Raw genomic sequence first — 15,296 nt, forward strand, 5'->3', positions numbered from 1 at the left:
CTGGACATGACATTTGCAGCTGGCTCTACCAGGCAGTTCTCCTTGTGCCAGCACTGCGTATGCTCTCACAATATGGCCCACAGTGAAAGCTTCATGCAATTGTAATGAAGATCCTGTAGCCAGAATGAATGACTCCATTCACTGCAAACATAGAACTTGCTATGGATGTTCAATTACATTTGATGTCTCCTGGATAGTGTAGAAGGGGAGGTGAACAGTGTTGTCAGCTTGGGCGAACACAGGTTAGAATAAGCAAAAAGGGGGCTTGCTGTTCTCATTTCTAGTCAGCATGCCAGTAGAATGGTGTCTGTAACCTGGCGCTCTGCTCTTAATAGGTTATTGATAACAGTCTTTATTTGTTTTTAGAGGACTCTTTCATAGCTCCAGTTGCCCCACAACCCAGCCCCAACTCAGTGTCTCTAAGTTGTCATATTTCTGTGACTTGATTTGCCCTATTCTTTCTGCAAGGATATTTCTTGCCTTTTCTGTACTCGAAGAACTCCTGCTCATGTTTTGAGAACTAGCTGAAACATTACTATCATTGACATCTTCAGAGAAACAACATTTTTTCTACTGTGTTCCCAGAGCATCTTTTAAGAAACTTTATTATAATCCACAGTACAAATAATATAATTTTTTTTTTTTTTTTTTTTTTTTTTTTTGTGAGACAGAGTCTCGCTCTGTCGCCCAGGCTGGAGTGCTGTGGCCGGATCTCAGCTCACTGCAAGCTCTGCCTTCCGGGTTCCCGCCATTCTCCTGCCTCAGCCTCCCGAGTAGCTGGGACTACAGGCGCCCGCCACCTCGCCCGGCTAGTTTTTTGTATTTTTTAGTAGAGACGGGGTTTCACCGTGTTAGCCAGGATGGTCTCGATCTCCTGACCTCCTGATCCGCCCGTCTCGGCCTCCCAAAGTGCTGGGATTACAGGCTTGAGCCACCGCGCCCGGCCCAAATAATATAATTATTTACTTCTCTGTCTAGTATCTAAATTTCTTGTGGACTTGACTGATTCATCAGAACCTAGAACAGTTCCTGGAACTAATGTGGAACTAATAGCTTTTCTTTTTTCAAGAGAATTGGATAATATTGAGAAGAGAGTGATTGGCTTGGCTGAAGAACATTAAATTAGCATTTTGAGTACCTGGATTGTAATCCCAGTTCTGTTACTATCCATATGACCTTAAAGGTTTTAAATGGCTGGTCAGGGTTGAATGACACTGACCGGTGAAGCAAGTCTCAATTTATTTTGCCTTGATGTCTTCATTTGCTAATTGGCGGATATGATAATCACCCTTGCTAACTCATGGGTTGGTCTTAAGAATCAAATGAAATACAAAATATAAGAATGTCCCTGTTCCCCCCATCAGTAAAGCACAGAGCAATGCCAGTTACTTTTGTTAATGCTTTTATAATATCTTCAGAGGTTCAGGGATGGACATGCTCTTTGTAACCTAGGACTCTTCTCTCTGCTGCTGGGCTGTTAGAACAGGCTGACCTGGACTAAGGACTTGTTTCTCTGACCTGTGATTGGTGGGAGGAGTCCCAATGAAGGCCATTGGCTTCTGAGATTTAGGAGAATGAACTTTGTTATGTGGCTTGTTTGTTGTGGGCTTTCTGCCTGCCTCCCCAGGCTCCTAACAGGTGATATATATGGTAAAAATACTAGTGATCACTTGGAAGACACGAGTTTGAAATCGCAAGTTGGTGAATGGGCTGACTTCCCTAGGAACAGTCATTCAATCAATAAATATTTCTTAGGCAGCTATGGAAAGAGCTGTTGAGGGACATAACAGATTTTTCAGAGATCTTTACAAGGAAAGAGATTCTCATTGGTCTGGGATGGACCAGGGCTTCTCTTATTTGAGGTTCTTTCTGCTTCCTTCTCAGGTATGAGCTGACCTAACTCTTTTCTTTGGCAGTTAGGTTCGCGATAACCTGGGCAAAACCAAAAGTCAAGTAAAAATAGCATCTGGTGTCTTCACATCTCCCTTATGTACTCATTCCAACTTCCTAACCAGCTCTTTTCCTTACCTCTAAGAGTGCAGGGGCCTCATTTTGTCCCTTAGCTGTCCAAAAATCACTGCTTCCTTTTTGCCTTTCCCCAAACAGTAGAAAAAGATTTAGTAGCTTATTCTAATTATTAAAAAGAGCTCTTCCTTTATGGATTGATATATCTTTTTTCCCTGTGTCTTCAGACTTTTGTTGGGGGTAATATAGTACAATTTCAAAACAGAATATAGTGATACAAACTACTGAGGGACATTTTTCTCTGATAAACTCAGCACCTTTGCTAATTAGTAGTTGTGGACATCTGCACATTTGATTATGTTGTGCATTGTCAGAGTTTTAGTGATTTTCCCCATGTCTATAAATGAAAGATGAGTTTCAAAAGCTTTCAAAATGGGGATTTTTAAAATCAGCAAACTGTTCACACTGTTTAGGGAAGTCACAATAAGATTAGATTTTGGAGGGGCAAGACAGTGGAAGTAAGAATAAAAGGAGCAGATTTTGTTTTGCTTTTGTATTAATAACACAGATGGTCACACTAAAGACAATCACATCTTAATAAATTATAGTTACACCAGCAGCAGCAAAGACACCAGCAATGAATACAAAGTGAAGATACCACATGTCCTAATGAAGTTTAGTGATAAGAATTGTCATTAATGTGATGTGTGTTTACTGGTCAGGTAAAAATAAAATTTGTCAATGAGATGCGATAGCCTTGAATAAGGCACAGAAAAAGGATTTACATATTAGGTATAGAAAAAAAAGAATTTCCTAGTTGTAAACATAAGATATTTGTATCTCATTAGCAAAAAATAAATTGAATAGGTGATAGCCTTGTTGTATCAGGGACATTGAGAGTGCCTTAATAGTTGTAATTCTGAAGAACTGCCTTCTATGCATGTTAGCAACGTATACTAAAAATATCCCCTGTGAAAATGAATGATTTATTGCTGTTCCTGAGACAGGAATGGTTTCATTTAGAGCAGTAATAAATACCTGGCATTTGCTCATCTCTGTCTTCTCTTTTTGTCCAGCTTTTCTCTCCATTTCATAGAAGAAATAGGAAAAGTCACCTTGTTCATCCACTCATCTGATGCTTGGATCTTTTCCAAAGAAGAACAAACAGAAGGGCTTGAACTGCTCTAGTGAGTGACCTCCTGAGGTCACCCGTTCTGCCTTTGGATGCCCCTAACTGCTCAGAAGTCTCTCCTCTGTGCGTCTCCTTCGCACTGGCCCTGACTCTGCTCTCTGGAACTACACAGAATAGTGCCAACTGCTCCCAAAAATGACACAGTCATAGGTCACTCGAGGGCTTTTTTTTTTTTCTTAGGTTAAACTTCCACATCCTATCATTCCTCACATGGCAAGGTTCAAAATCCCCTTCACTCTTCTGGTCACTTTCTTCTGAGCATATTTCTCGTTGTCCACATGCATCTTAAATATGGCTTCAAAACGGAATGCAACACTCCAGGTGTGTTCTAACCAAACAGGACAGGACTATAATTGTCCTTGCTCTGTGCTAAAGTCAACATATATAAATACTGCTCGAACTGAAATTAACCCTTTCAAGTCATATAAGACTTTAATTGGAGTCAGCGATTGTTATTTAATCATACAGTTGCTAAGTCTTATCTTCACCTCATCCTGTTCTTGTTCAGTTTATATGAATCCACATGTTGGACTTTTAATTTATTTCTTTGTTTTAGGCTTGATTCATTATTCCCACCTATCATAGTTTTTCAAATAACTTTCAGAATATGAGAGAAACTAGAGATCATCTAGTTCAATCTGAGTCAAAGGCAAAGACTTGTTGACCCCAGTGAGAAACTGAGTTAGATCTCCTGAGGTTTTATTGCATCTCCTTTATAGTATCTCTTGGTCCTTCTTCCCTTGCAGTAAACTCTGTGCTTTCAGCAATATTGTCTTTCCCCTTTGGGTTGTTGCATTTAAGAGCCCATTTACTTTTGGCCGGGCATGGTGGCTCACACCTGTAATCCCAGCACTTTAGGAGGATGAGGCAGGCAGATCACTCAAGCTTAGGAATTCTAGACTAGCCCAGGCAACATGATGAAACCCCATCCTATAAAAAATACAAAAATTAGCTGGTCATGGTGGTGCATGCCTGTAGTCCAGCTACTTGGGAGGTTGGGGTGTGAGGATTGTTTGAGCTCGGGAGACTGAGGCTACAGTGAGCCATGATCATGCCACTGCACTCCAGCCTGGGCAACAGAGCCCAACCTTGTCTCAGAAGAAAAGGGAAAAAAAGCCCATTAACTTTAGGTTAGATAACTGCTATAAAGCATTATTGTGGAATATACTTTCTCTTTTCCTTTATGGAAGAAACCTTGAAGTGCTAGCCATCCGCTGTCTGAGATCTGGTCTGCCCTTGCCTCTTTTTGGGAGACAAAGTTAATCATCATGTTGATTGGTCAGCACTTACCTCAAACTGCAGCAGCCTTCATAATAAGAAGAATGAAAAAAGATGAAGCTGCTTGCAACGTTGAGATTTGAGAAATATTAGTTCTAATTCTAGCGGCATCTTCTTGGGCAAGTGAGTTAATCTCTCTGGGCCTCAGTTGCTGAAATGAAAAGAGTAGGATTGTGCTTTGTGGGCTATTTATAGAAACGCCATAGTTCCCTCATTAGGAAAACAAGCTTAAAATTTCATCATTAGAAATTGAGGCTGGGCACGGTGGCTCACGCCTGTAATCCCAGCATTTTAAGAGGCCGAGGCGGTTGGATCACTTGAGGTCAGGAGTTTGAGACCATCCTGGCCAACATGATGAAACCCCATCTCTACCAAAATACAAAAATTAGCCAGGCATGGTGGCATGCACCTGTAGTCCCAGCTACTTGGGAGGCTGAAGCATGATAATCACTGGAGCGCAGGAAGCAGGGGTTGCAGTGAGCTAAGATCGTGCCACTGCACTACAGCCTGGGTGACAGAGTGAGACTCCATCTTGAAAGAAAGAAAAAACGAAATTGAGTCCCCTGTGCTAAGGAAAGACTTTCCCATTCAAATCCAAAAACTCCACAGGAGGGTTAATGCATTTAGATTAGCTGCTAGTACTTTAGGGCATTTCTTTCTGGAAGGTTGCCGCAGGGATGGCTCGCTGAAGCAGGCTCTGAATCTGATGAGATTCAGAGTAGAAAACTGTAGGTAGGAGAGAGCTGAGAAGTCCCACACTGGGGAACTGCCTGAAATCAGAAGTTCTAAAAATATACTTTATGGAGGTACCTCGCTGCTGGACATGGACTTAGAAGCGAAGAGCCCAAGTGTGGAAGGATGATGACAAATTATTGTAGGAACTGGAAGGGAATTAGGAAAGAGTCCAATTCAGTCCCCTCATTTTAGGGATGAGGAGATTGAGGCTTAAGTGCCTTGCCCCAGGTCACATAGCTGGTTAGTGGTGGGGTCAGAGCCCCATTTCCTGTACAGTACTTTTCCTCTACATCATGAAGACAAACGACACAATTTTGCCTAAAATGGCACTGCTCTCAGGTTCCGCCACCACGCAAAGTGAACAAGATTGATGAAGTGCTTGAAGCAGTCTATTTGGGAGTAGATAATGCCTGTCCCTAAGGCTGCCCAGCCATCCCCTTGGTAATGTTTGAGTAAATGGATCAGTGTGGTCTGTCTCTGCAGAGATTGGCAGAGACCACAAAATAGAGTCCTTGCATACCGTTATTCCGTGGAGGCGGAATGAACTGATGAATAGGACTCAAAGTTCTGGTTGAGGACATTCACAGAATAATTTGATGCTGAACATGTAGTCACAGATGAAGATAAATATCACAAATCAAACAGATCCTAAATGGATGGAGAATGTTCCTGGAATGATGTGTGAAAGATGTGATTGTGGAGGTACCCAGCCACATCATCTCTGCTCTCTCTCAGGGCACATGCTGGGTACTTTGAGTATTAACATTTTAGGATTTGTTCCTGAAGGGTTGACTGTTTGGGATTTCTTTTAAAGCATCCAGTTTGCTCATTATGGCTGAGTAACTGGTGGTCATCTTTTGGATACCAACTTTGCTCTCATTTTCAAGGACAGCTTCCAAGGGCAGTCCCCACACGGACTTAGCTTACTTAGTGTAAGTTGGTACCAAGAGCAGCCTTCTATCTTGAGCAGGCTTGTATTTGAATACAAAGGTGCATATGAATCACTTGAGTACCTTATCATGATGCAAATTCTAATTTAGAGGTCTGGGGTAGGGCCCAAGATTCTGCCTTCCAAACTCCCAGAGGAAACCCATGCTGCTGGTCCACAGACCACACTTCTAGTAGCAAGGCAAAGTTCCAGATTAGCCTTCAGCCTGTCATGGGGGAGGCTCGTGAGTTTGGCTCAGGCAGGGCTTTCTCCACTCCAATCCTAGAAAAGTGTTTAACCAGGACCTTCCTGGGCCCAGAGGGAAGATTATTGAGCCTATTAGGCACTAGCAATGAACATGGATCTTTTCACCTAAGCCTTCTTAATCAAATCTGCAATATTTGTGGGTGGGACTGTTTGCTTGCACAAACACCCTACACTTGCCCACAGTAATTAGGTAATTGAATTGCAAACAGTAATTAGCTGCCTAACTGCCTGCTTGTTCATGCAGGTATCCAATTTGCTTTTGAAATGTGGGTTCATACTGGTGAAAATGGAAGCTGCTGTTAAAAACTGCAGACACAATTAAGAAGACCCATTGAAAACCTGGCCCTGAGTGAGCGGCTGGTATATATATATACTTCTCCCTGATATATTTTCTTTCCTCCTATTTCAGCTACTCTGATTACATTTTCTCTGTGACTAGGAGAATCTCAGTTCTATTACGCTACTTGAGAGAAATGAGAGGTGGTATTGGTCTTCTGCTTTCCTGTCTTTGGAATAAAATTAAAAACTAAGTGTTGTGCAATAGAGTGATAGCTGGTCTGCCGCTTCCTTAGTGAGCTGACAAGCTTGTTTGCTTCCCAAGAGCTTGTCTGTCTGCGCAGCCCATCATGAAAACAGGTGAGGGCTTCTGATGCCGTCTCTCCCATTACACCGGCATGCATGCTCCAAATTGTGGCCCAACACATGCAGTTCTCTTTTAACCTGTGATCATTTTCATAACGAAGAGAAAAACAGAAATCGTAAACATCTGCTTTTCTGGTGAAGGAAATTTGTGTTCCAGCTTCCCAAGAAACTTCAGTGAGAATATTAGATTATTTCCCTCACTCTTTAGGAACTGTTAATTCTTTCAAACATGTCTCACAGTTTCCTCTTCCTACCTATCTCAAATAGGTAACATCTTGACTCTCCTGTATCCCTGGCTTTGGGTCCCAGAGCACCAGGGCACCAAGCTGTGCTGAGGTCGGTACACATATCTAATTCACATTACACCTTGGGGCTCTTCTGAAGCCACTTCTATAGGATTACCTTGAACCTGCTGACCTACAAAACAGTGCTCCACTGAGCTATCTCATCCTTTCTAACAGGTAAAAATCTGTGGAACACACAATTATCTTGAGCACGGATCAATGGAGAATTTTTGTTAGCACAGTGCAATCTTTGTAAATTATGATGATGGTGTTCATTTGTTAATCCTGCATGCTGCATGGATCCTTTAAGTTCTTGCACATGATGATAGTTTTGACTGGATTTTAACATTAGAGCTACATTTTTAGGGAAAAAGTATCTTGCAAAATCTCCCTCCTCCTTTTTTTTTTTTTTTTTTTTCTTCCCGTAACTAGCACAAAGACCATTGTGCAGTCTACAACTTTAAAGGATGTCTATGCAAGAGGACTGGGAAACATATAAACTCAATCATTGAAATCCACTTAGTTTTAATTTCATTATGAAATGTACTAAAGGGCTGGGGGTCAAGTCTGTTACTGGAGCTTTCAGAGGCAGAAATCTGAGGCATCATTAGGAAAATAAAGTAAAAAAATTGGGGCATTATTATGTTCAGCATATAGGAATACATTAGGATGCAGATAACTATGGCTTTTTAAAATAATAGGGAAGCAACCTTTATGTAAAGATGAGAAATTAAAATATTAAAGACTATTGTACTATAAGATAAAGAAGTCAGGGGTATAATTTTAAGACCTTTTTAAAAGAGTAATCTTCAACAGGCACATTCCAAGTCTCCTTAATATTGTTCCTCATATAGAAGGGGCTGCAAAAATCCAGAACGGGATTTCTCAGGGAGTTTTCTCTTGCATTGTTTCCTCGAAGTGAAGGGAGTCAGTTTTCCCATTGTATAAATCTAACCACAAAATTGAACTGGGTCCTTGCTCTCCACCCCTCTAGGAGTCTGGAGTCTGGCCTTCATCGCCTCTCTGCCAGACCTTGGCAATCTCACCAAATTAGTCTCCCTCTCATCCACTTTTTTTTTTTTCTTCTTGTGCATACTGTTCATACTGTCACCAGAATTATGTCTTTAAAACAATATGCATCACGTTATTCTCAAGGCTTCCTGATGTTCAGAAGGTAAAATTCATACCATAGCATGCAAGGCCATTCACACTCTGCCTCCTATCTCTTTAGGCAGATCTCTCAGCAGCCGCTGCCTGACCATGCAGCCAACACTCTTGTCACATTAAACTTTTCGATATTCCCTGAATGCCATGTCTTCTCACTACACTGTCACTTGGTCCCATGGATGGGGAATCAGAATGGGGTAGAAACAGGGATCAGTTGGAGGATATAGTGAAAACTCAGAAAGGGAAGAACAGATAATTGGGAGTGATTGTACTTTAATCCTTTCAAAGGTTTATTGAGTAGAAAGAACACTTGTCTAAATAAGCTTAGTGCATAGCAGTCATCCATATCACATTGCTTTATAACCAACATTCAAGGAATTATATTAGCCTCTGGGCTACAGAGCATATGGAAGTCCAGATGGGTGTAGATTTTTTTCTCTTTTCATTTTGTTCCACTTGTGCTGACAGTATCAGATTTTCCATCTCCAGAGTCAGAGCTTGTACTTGTAAACATAGTGGGTTCAGTGGAGGAGTGAGGGGGAAAGACAAAAGTGTGTTTTATGAAGAAAGAACAGAGTTCACCTTCCTTCTTAATGTCTAGCAATAGGCAGGTATCCTTGAAGATTAGTTCCTGTCTAGCAGGAAAAATTTCAGGTTTGGTGCTCTTTAGGAAAGACTCAGTTTATAACATCTTTAGCTTCATGGAGCTGAATGAATTTTTTGGTTGAGTTAAATTTTCCCTTTAGATAATCTATAATGCAAGAATGAGGACAAAATTTTTGAAAACAGCATCCAGTGTTTCATTTTGCTGCTTATTCCACTTTCTCCACCCTGGTGCTCTACAGATCAGGTCAGGGACCCTTAGTCTTCTAACAAAGAGGAATGACCTTCCTTCTTCTTGCAGGAAGCTGGGGAGGGAAGGAAGAGAAAAAACAATCTTAGAGGATGCTGATATGGAGATTCCACTTGTAGTTGGGCGCTATCTCTAATGATTGTTACATGCTTCCTTCCTGGGAATCTTGGCAAATGAGAGGATAGAGGAGTCCTTGCACTAGGAAATCGAACCATGCAAGTAGACAGACTTTACATTTGCATAGACCACAATAAAGGTACCCCTGGACACATCTCCTTTCAGTCACACAATGGAAATGAGCACTTGTTCATTCACCATCTAGGAGGACACTTTGTGTTTGGATCACTTTATTGAGAAATATAATACAATGGATAATGTCAGATATTTGATCAGAGGAAACAAAAATTACTCCGCACTATGTGAAAATATAAAAAGCACCAAGATTTCAGTACATGTGCTGTTGCTGACAGATGCCATCTTGTGAAGGCTCTTCCCTGATTGGGCTGCATGTGAATCAAACCAAAAGTAAATGGTATTAAGGGAAGGCTGTTCATATTCAGAGTTATCTCCTTCAGCTACATAAAATAGTACTGTAACTAGATTGTATACAGCGGTAGAAAAAGAGTGAAATACCCATGATTTATGATAACATCTTCTCTTAGCTAGAATGGGCAGAAAATTCTGAATCACATTACTCAGAAAACCCAAAGGCAGTAATTTTTGAAATTACAACTTATCTTACCTATGATTGTGCTAGCTCTAGCTCTAGAACTTCTCTTTTTTTTTTTTTTTTTTGAGACAGAGTCTCGCTCTGTCACCCAGATTGGAGTGCAGTGGTGCAATCTCGGCTCATCACAACCTCTGCCTCAAGTGATTCTCCTGCCTCAGCCTCCCGGGTAGCTGGGACTACAGGTGCCCACCATCACGCCCGGCTAATTTTTTTGTATTTTTAGTAGAGATGGGGTTTCACCGTATTAGCCAGGATGGTCTCAATCTCCTGACCTCGTGATCCTCCTGCCTTGGCCACCCAAAGTGCTGGGATTACATGCGTGAGTCACCATGCCCAGCCACTCTAGAGCTTGTCTAAAGGAGAAGGTAAGCTCCCTCTGCAGGTTCTGAGTGATTTCTGTGTGTCTGCTACCGTGCTGGGAGCTGGGGAAACCATGTGCATGTGGCAAATCCCTGCCCTTATAGGAGTCACTGATGAGAGGTGCAAACAAGAAGGGGTATGATGGCAGCCAATATACCAAGACATGTACTACTCAGATAGCTCCTAATTGTTCTAGACCCTGTACTAGTCAGGGCTTTGAAATCTGCTAGTAGATCCCATGTTCTAACTTGAGATTTCTAAAGTGTTGACACTTATAATCCACACTGCATTGATGTATGTAGTCATTTCCTCTCTATTCCCAGGGTAGAAAGGCGAGACCAGAAACCTTAGGAGGGGTTAGGTTACCTTAGCAGTCCACGTTGTTTTGCTATTTTTTCCTCCATTCAGGCAAATAACAGAGTTGCAGCTTTCACAGCTGAATAAGACAAAGCCTCCATTCATCCTTTGAGCAGGAAGAATGTGAAAAACTTTAGGAATGGAAGAATCATTACCACTGAGCCCAACCAACGGTTCCCACATTGCTTGCTGGTATGGGCAGAATTGTCCTCCCCTCCCCTCCAGTTCTTGTGTCAACACCCTAATCCACAGAATGTAACTGTGTTTGGAGACAGGGACTTTAAAGAAGTCATTGGGTTAAAATGAGGGCATTAGGGTAAACTCTATCCAATCTGACTGGTGTCCTTGTTATAAGAAGAGATTAGGAAACACTGGTACACATTGGAAACAGACATAACGGATGCTCATGCACAGAGCAAGACCATGCGAGGACACAGCAAGAAGGTGGCCATCTGCAAGCCAAGAGGAGAGGCCTGGAAAAGATCATTTCCTTATGGCCTTCAGAGGAAACCAACTCTGCTAGCACCTTGATATTGAAGTTCCGGCCTCCAGAACTGTGAGAAATAAAATTCTGCTGTTTAAGCCACTCAGTGTGTGCTAGTTTGTTTTGGCAACACAAGCAAACCAACACATATGCCTTTGCATCTTTCAGATATTCTGTGGCTTGGTAAGTTGATGGACTAACCTCCGAAAGGAGAGGAACCTCACCTTTTCCTAGTTCACATTCAGACAAGGAAAGGTGCTTGGATTATTCCTCTACCACTTTCCATGGCCACCAAATTGGACACCTTATGAATACTTTATTTACTATTTGGTCATCTCTCAAGTCCACAGGAGCTCTGTTAACTTTGCGGATTAAGATTCTTTAAGAGCAGAACCCAAAAAGTCTCCCAATATTTGATATTTTAATATTGACATGCTTGAAGAGAGTGCTCAGAAATAAATGACCACTTCAGATCTGTTCTGGCTCAGTGATCCACAAGCATACCTTGAAAGGACTTTGGTCTTCTCTAAGGCTTTATAGAAATTCAAATTAGTTAGTGTTTTGAAGATATTATCTGCGATTTAAATTTTTTTTCTATTGGATGCAGTTGAAAATCACATAGATAATATTTAATAATCAAGAGATTGACATGTAAATCACCATTGTTTGAAAAAGCTCACTGATGCAAAGATGTAATTTTCTTTCTCCTCCCCAAACCAGTAAGGAAGCAAATAACAACCTTCTTGTAGTCCTGTGGTTAATAGATTGAGGATTTGTGTTGGGAGATATCAGAAATGCTTTTTTCTGGAGCTTTCTGGTTGATAAAGTGCTAGATAAAGCAGGCTTTTTACCGAAATTCATTTCCTCTGCTTAATGACTAATTGCAGCAAAATAGACATGGCTTCAAAATCATGTCTTTCTTATTTGCATTTTTTTCTTCTGATTCTTAGATTTAAAATTCCAGTTGTGCTAGAAATCATGATATGTCTAACACTTTTTGAAAATTATATAGATCAAAAGAGAAAGCATGTTCATAAAAAGCTTTGATAGTCTCCTTCTAATAAACCCCCTTTTAGACATTTTTAATTTATACAGAAAAGTAATGTTCAGTTGGGAAATGCTCACATATTATGCTTTAAAGCCCTAATTTATGTGATCAACTTGATCCACATGGTGCACATTACCCCTAACTTGTTGGCAAAGGGAAAAATTTAGCTTGATAATATTTTCTACCCTTTGTGAAAAGAAAATATGGTTATTAAGAAACCAGGGAGCTGAGCCCATTCTGTGCTGCTACTAGCACAGGTACCAGCCCAGTGAATGCAGAGCTGTTCTGGGTGGGCTAAGGACACCTTGGCCTGTCTAATTTTCTGTTGCTCTGGTTCCCAAGAGATTACTAATTCCTTTCTTATTTTATAGCCAAAGCCAATGGTAATGGATGACAACATCTGTGTTCAATAGGTATATTTTTGCCAGCTTGCATTAAATAATTCATTATGGATGTTTGTAGGGCTGAAATTAGCCTTTATTAAATATAGAAGCAGGCATCACCACCATTCTCTAATGAGAGCAATCAACCCCTTTAACGATTTCTCTCTCCAAGTGAAATTGTCAGGACTTAAAAAAACATTTTTTTTTGGTGTTTCCTATTTACCAACTGTTATGGATTGAATTATGCTCCCCCCCCACCCCAAAGATGTTGAAGTCCTAATCTCCAGTACCTGTGAATGTGACTTTATTTGGAAATAGAGTCTTTACAATGATCATGTTAAGAGGAGGTCATGGGTTGGGTGTGGTGTAATTTGGTATTAAAAAGGGGAAATTTGGACACAGACACAGACATGCACAGAGGGAAGAAAGGGAAAATACTGTAAGTCAAGGAAAGCCTGAGACCACGAGATGCTGGGAGAAGGAGATGCAACTGATTATCTCCCACAGGTCCTCAAAAGTCCCTGCTGACACTTTTACTTCAAACTTCTGGTCTCCAGAGCTGTGAGACAATAAAATAGCTGTTTGAAGGAGCCAGTTTGCGGTACTGTGTGACAGCAGCCCCAGGAAACTAATGCACCAACTGATTAAGCCTACTCTACCAGGGTTAGGTATTTCCACTCATTTGAAGACTTTGTATGGATGACATGGGCTCCCATGTTAAATGATCACCTTATTTAAAATTGCACTCCCAGACACTTTTTATCTCCCTCTATTGTATTTTTCTCCTTATTGTTAGTGTACATTCTGTATTATATCTTTTTGTCAGCTTTTCCTCTCACCAAAATATGAGCTTCACAGAGCCAGATTGTTGACCGTTTTTGCTTATGTTCCCCAGCAGTAAACAACGTCGATACTCAGATATTCATGAAATGAATGAATTGCTTCCTCTTCTTTGTCATCATATTTTATTCCACATAATCCTCAACACCTCTCTTACTTCTGAACACAGCCACTCCACAGAGACCCCTGCAAGGGGAAGAAAAAAAGGAATGAAAAGGGGTCCTGTATAAGATCCCGGGAAATTTGCCTAATCTAAGATGTATTTTATTCGAAGTTGCAAGTAGTAGGAGAGTAAGATTATTATTCTTTAGGATAGATCTTTTCATCTTTTCTTTCTATTATCGCTATACCTTGGTGTCAGCCCATTTCAAGTCCATGGGATTTTAATAATTTTTGAATAAGTAACATTTATTTCCTAAAGGATGGCACTGCATTTTGAATGTCCATATTTTACTTGAAATCTCTGATTTTAGATTAACTACTCATAGAGAAAAGCCCTGAATTTATAATGTGCTTGGGTTCAGATTTTCATCCAGTACACTTTAGTAGGCACTATGCATGAGTGGAGGAATCATCAGCCCCATGTTTAGGTTCTGAGATGGTTTTCACGCCTGTGAAATTACTGTCCCTGGAGACAACAAGTAATACTTCATAATAGTGGCCCCTATGGGCTGGGCATCTTATTGTTTGTATGAGGTTATAATGTCCTAGGCTGGATCCCTTCCTTTGTCTCTTCTAACCTGGAATAGTATGCTCTGGGCTTCCCAAAGGTTTTTCGTTTATTTTAGGATTAGCCCAATATATAGTTACTACCTAGTTGATGGCCATGTTTTTATGTTGCTGAAATCGAAATTTACAATTTACTTGCGTGTTCTAGTTCCAATCCCAGAGCAAAGTAGAGCGATGCTTTGGGATCAAAAAAAGTCTTGCTGTGCCTGTGGCCTTGGGCAGATTATTTAGACTTTTGAGGCCTATGAAAAAGAAACAACAATAGCTAACCCTACATAATTATTATTTAGAGAACAAAATGAATGTAAGGCTCTTGAGCATGATAGGTGTTCTGCAAATGGCAGAGACTGCTATTTTCCCTTGTAGGCTGGCATGTTCGATTCAGTATTTACTTAACTTAAGGACTCCAGGCTGCTCAGATTTCAGCAGAAATATTAACAGCGGAGCCTTTCCCCACAAGTGTAGGCAGTGCAGGATGCCTCTGATCCACTTTGATTCTTGCACATTGTAGACATGGATGTGATTCCCTGCAGAAAATTCAGGTTGCGGGTGTCAATGGGAAAAGGAGGGATGTGTGCGAGTGTTCAGAAAGAGCCTTGAGGACTCTCTAACAAAGTCCTCCTTAAAATTCCACTTGGAAAACTTCCCAGTGACCACAACCCTCTTTCTTTGATAGTTGCTACGATTGTCCAAAACCTACTGGGAGGTCTGTGAGTCCACTGCTGTATCACTCAAACAGAAACACAGTATGTCCTTCAGCAACAACCTCACCTGTTTTTCACAAATAACTCACTCCCAATTCCACTAAGGAGGTGTAGATGTTCATTAAAGCATTTCATTAGCATATAGAGAAAAAGAAAATCAACCTGAAAGATAATTTATGAGCAACCTTCTTCAGTTTGAAAATATGCCAACAAACCTAGCAGAAGCCACTCTGGTTTTTATGTTTTTTTTTTTGTTGTTGTTGTTGTTATTGTTGTTTGTCATTTTGGTATGATAACCACCTGTAGTCATTAACACTTCCTATTTCTAACACAGGGTCTCAAACATCTGC

The 15,296-nt window shown here is 40.8% G+C and overlaps 1 long non-coding RNA gene across 2 annotated transcripts in view; it reads left to right on the forward strand.

Annotated features, from left to right (window-relative positions):
- LOC105485580 (uncharacterized) overlaps positions 1–15,296 on the forward strand; it is a 242,176-nt gene that overhangs the window by 130,197 nt on the left and 96,683 nt on the right. The gene's annotated exons all lie outside the window — the stretch shown is intronic.

The sequence above is a fragment of the Macaca nemestrina genome, chromosome 16 (assembly GCF_043159975.1).
Source record: "Macaca nemestrina isolate mMacNem1 chromosome 16, mMacNem.hap1, whole genome shotgun sequence".
In the NCBI taxonomy this organism is placed as follows: Eukaryota; Metazoa; Chordata; class Mammalia; order Primates; family Cercopithecidae; genus Macaca; species Macaca nemestrina.